Source organism: Lynx rufus, unplaced genomic scaffold, assembly GCF_022079265.1.
Source record: "Lynx rufus isolate CCGP_SWC_20201006 ecotype Redwood Valley unplaced genomic scaffold, mLynRuf1.p SCAF_2, whole genome shotgun sequence".
In the NCBI taxonomy this organism is placed as follows: Eukaryota; Metazoa; Chordata; class Mammalia; order Carnivora; family Felidae; genus Lynx; species Lynx rufus.
The window spans coordinates 3,129,167-3,133,827 of record NW_025814834.1 but is presented as its reverse complement, the minus strand read 5'-3'; the positions used below and the strand labels follow the sequence as shown (position 1 = coordinate 3,133,827).

At 47.0% G+C, this 4,661-nt stretch overlaps 1 pseudogene; it reads left to right on the top strand.

Annotated features, from left to right (window-relative positions):
* The first annotated feature begins 1,716 nt into the window (after positions 1–1,716).
* Positions 1,717–1,894, top strand: LOC124516645 (uncharacterized; annotated as a pseudogene).
* Positions 1,895–4,661: the final 2,767 nt, after the last annotated feature.

Below are 4,661 nucleotides of genomic sequence, written 5' to 3'. Positions count from 1 at the left end.
ACTTATTACAAAGTATTTACCTGGCACGTAGAATGTTTAAAGAGTGTTAGCTCTTGTGGTCAGCAGCGTAATGACCCTCCACACTGTCCCGTCCTCACCCCCAAACATGTGAATGTGTCACTTGGCAAAGGGGATTCAGGTTACAGAAGTAAGATTGCCACACAGCCGACCTTGAGACTGGAAGATGATGCTGGATTATCTGGGTGGGCAAAAGAGAAAACCAGAGAAAGAGCCATTTCTAGAAGCATCCCTACCTGCTGTTGCTGGCTTTGAAGATGGAAGAAGGGGACTGGAGCCGAAGAATGGGGGTGTGGCCTCGAGACGTTAGAAAAGGCGAGGAAACAGATTGTCCCCTAGAGCTTCCAGAAGGAATGTAGGCCTGCCGACATCTTGATTTCAGCCTCGTGAGACCTGTGTCCGACCTCTGATCTCCAGAAGATAATAAATTTGTATTGTTTAAATCACCAAGTGTGTGGGAATGTCCTACATTAGCAAGAGGAAGCTAATGCCACTGCAATTGTTATCTCTAGGAAACCTTCAGGAGCAATATAAGATTGTTTACAGGATCTGCGTATTTGCCTGAATTTTGACTGTTGGGGGGAAATAAACGTTATGTCTGACCTGTGAGTGCTATATAAATCCTCAGCTGCTGTTATTTGTATAGAACTTATATCTTAATAGCAGCATGATAGGGTTGACAGTTACATTCTCCTGACCGATCAGAGAATATCCTTACTATATATTGGTTGCTGTAAAGGCCTTTGCCTTTATTGCCAGGAAGCTGAAAGCCTCATGGTGTACTGCTTAAGAATGCAGGCTCTGAAGCCAGGTTTTCTGGGTTCAAATTTCCTGGTCCAGTTTTGCTAGCTGTTTAGCCTTGGACAGGCGAGGTAATCTCCCTGTGCCCCGGTCGTCTAGTGTGTAAAAATGTCAGTGTCTGCCCTCCTGGGGATGGCGGCAAGTAAAACACAATACTCGTTAACAGCGAACGAGTCAGGCGCGGTTTGCCGCTGATGGTAGGGCTATCATCTAGCGGTCTGCAGTGACGCATCTTTGGGGTAGTAACTGCACTCTTGTATCTCCTGCTGTCTTATTTTCAGTTTACTTTCTTGATTTATTTTCTTCCTTTTCAGCGAATGGCTATAACCAGCCTCAGTATTTCTTAGAACGAAGCAGACCACAAGTTGGTATGTTAGTGAGAGGGCACTTGACTACAAACGATAAAAACACAACTCTAACAAGTAAAGCACAGAAAAAGGAAAATCGACAACTCCAGAACTGAATTCAGGTCTGACAGCTCGGGAGGCTCCTGCTTTCCTCTCTCTCTGTGTCTGTGTGTCTCACTCAGTCACATGTACACACGCTCCTGAAGTAATTAGCGGTGGTTACAGTGCTCACCAAGAACATCCGGGACATACACACACAGGCAATGTAAGCAGCGTGCAGATTGAGGATTTGGTCTACAGCTGTTTAACTTTTTATTTAGCATCAATCTTAGACTTACAGAAAAGTTGCAGAGATGGTAAGTCACGTGTGCCCTTCACTGAGCTTCCACCAGTGATAATTTGCATAACCCTACTAGACTTGTCAAAACCAGGACGCTAACATTGGCACGATACAACTGCCGTGAGTCTTACTCCCCTGTCACCAGTTTTTGCCCCAATGTTCTTTTTCTGTTTCAGGACCCAGTCCGGTGTTTTTAGCCCCCTTTAGTCTATCGCTTCTCGGCCTTTAGGCCAAGATCAAGTGTAGTATCCCCTCTAGTCTGTGACGGTTCCTAAGTACTTTCTTGTCTTTCATGACGTTGATGCTTTTGATGAGTATCGATTGGCTAGCGAATGCCTTGTCAATTACAGTTTATCAGCTGTTTTCTCCTAATGAGATTGCAGTTCTGCAGTTTTTGAAAAGAGCTTCCACAGAAGCGTTGAGTCCTCAGAACGCCCCGTCTGGGGTACGTGGTTTACCTCTTGTAAGTCACACCCTCTCGTGGTTCCAGTGGGCTCTGCTGGGTTTTTCCACTGCGAACTTACTGTTTTGCCTTCGCGGTCGGGGGAAATCTGTGGAGGTATGAAAACACCTGTTTCTCCTAAAACTTTTGCTCACGGGTTTCAGCGTCCATCAGCGGATCTCGCCTGAAACGGTTTTTCTTGTGGTGTTTGTCTGATGGCGATTTTGTAGGTCTTTTATTCCTTCCACACTTGTCACTTAGAATTTGCCTGCAAGGAAAAGCTGTCCTTCTCCCCTATTTATTTATCCACTTGTTTGTATCAGTGTGGACTCGGTGACGTTTATTTTGTTCTGTGAGTTATATAGTACTATCGTTCCTAATTTTTTTTTACTCAAATTATTCCATAAGGAAGTAGGAGCCATGAGCCCTCAGTGATTAGGAACTTCGGCAGGTCGGGCCCTGTGTCTTTTTTTAAAAACTGCCATCCTTTTTCAAGCACTTATTTTGTGGCACCACGGGCTATTTTAGGCTCATCTTGTACATGCCCTGGCCCAGCCCTGGAATCAGCCACTTTGACAAACTCCATTTTCCTTTATTGGAGAATACTATATAGAAATCAGCATCTGGTCGGCCGACGTGCTCACTGCTGTCGGAGATGGTCTTGGGCCCTCTCAGCAGACAGAGCCAAGGAATAGGGAATGTGTGTGTACCTATGGGTCCACGGACCCAGAGACACAGGCATACCTCTGTTTATTCGGTCCTAGTGGGCACCTGAAGTCGTTACAGCATTTCCAAACCAGGTCCCGTGAGAAGTACAGCATTTGCATACGGTTCTTTTTGTAGCCTTTCAGTGTGCCATCAAAAATATTATTTTCTAAGTTAAGTGTGTTTTTTATTCCTGATCCCCTCCCGTGTGGTAATGTGACACATTTGTCACAAGAGTCTCGCAGAGGGTAGAGGGTCCTCGGTTCACGTGTGTCAAATCTTACCTCCCGGTTTTATGCCGCAGCTCTGGATAGATTGACTCGTACTAATTTCTGTAGTATTGGGATATGTTTAAAAGTTTTCTTTCTTGAATGTTTTATATCTTGGACATTAAGATTTAATCTTAGGGCCTCACCAGCCCCCCTCTTCTGCCCCCAGTTCCTTGTCAGGCCACATCTGCTCTCACCCAGGTGGGGTGGCTGCGGGTCGGATGGGGTGCGAGAGAGGTCACGCGCTGGCATCTGCCGACTTGTCTCTGATTGAGTTCTTTTGCAGTTCTAAAACTCTCCTAGTGACGCTGACGACGTAGTTTTGCGCAGAGTTGACTTTTCACTTTTTTGTTTCGCTTGCTTTTGGAGAGAGCTTTTGGGCAAATCCAAATACGCAAGCAGTTCTCAGCTGCCTGCAAGTCCCAACTGTTTGGTTTTACCAGCGAGACTCCGTGGGGGATTTGAAAAACTGGAGCTGGACGAGGCTGAGGCTGAGTGTCCCCGAGATGCTGCTGTTTTTGTTTAATGGTTAACAGTTGTACGCTGCAGGCCAGCCACAGAACTGCGTTGTCGTGGCGTAGAAACATCTCCGGGGCCACTAACTCATCACCGATCATGACTAAAACTTAACCTCCCGATTGCTAGCCTAGTGGCGAGGACACCGGCAAAGTCTCCCCCTTCGTACCAGCAAGTTATTGAAAAACTCTATAGAACTTGTCATTGCTGTTTCCTTCCAGTACTTAACTCTGTCCCTCCGCACACAATGTGTTTTGTGTCCGGTCGCTTTTAAAACTTCTTGGGGCGCCTGGGTGGCGCAGTCGGTTAAGTGTCCGACTTCAGCCAGGTCACGATCTCGCGGTCCGTGAGTTCGAGCCCTGCGTCGTGCTCTGGGCTGATGGCTCAGAGCCTGGAGCCTGTTTCCGATTCTGTGTCTCCCTCTCTCTCTGCCCCTCCCCCGTTCATGCTCTGTCACTCTCTGTCTTGAAAAAAAAAATTTTTAAACTTCTTTATTACTGGTCTTAAGCAATATGATTGTGATGTGCCTTGGTGTATTTTTGTTCATGATTCTTGTGCTTGGGATTTGTCAATGTTCTTGAATTTGTAGGTTTCTCGAACAGTTTTTACACACTCCTGACGGGACTCGCGATAGCACGTGCATTCAGCCATGTGCAGTTGTCCTCTGGTTCTCTGGTGCTTTGTTCTTTTCTTTTCTTTTTTTCTTAAGTCTTTGTTCTGGGATGTAGCGGTTACTTGGAAATCATTTGTTTTTGTCAGTTCTTGCTTTTAAGCTTTGTTGGGCAGCCCCAAGGCAGCCTATATAATTTCTTCTGACTCTAAAGGCAATACCCTTCTCATTACTCTGTCTGATGTTCTGCTTATCTCGAGGTTTTTCCACTATAATTGGTGGAAAACTGGAGCTATCGCAGGTCCTGTGTGAGCTCTTGGGGATTCTTCCAACCTGTCCTTTTCTGGTGGTCCTTTTCTGTGCCTCGGGCAGGCTGCTTCCATACACGTGCTGACCAGCATTATTAGGCTGAGACTCCAGAAACCCTGTGCAGACCTTGCCTGTGCCGCTGTCCTCCCCGGTCCTCTGGAGCCCTGCCTCTCTGGCTGCCTGGGCTCCCCTGGCCCCCCAGCTTGCTCCTCGACTCGGAGACCCCAGCCAGGCTCTGTGTGGGTCCCCCACCCGCCCTGTGGTCTGGAAGCTGCTGGCAGTGAGCAGTCCCGACTTTCCTCAC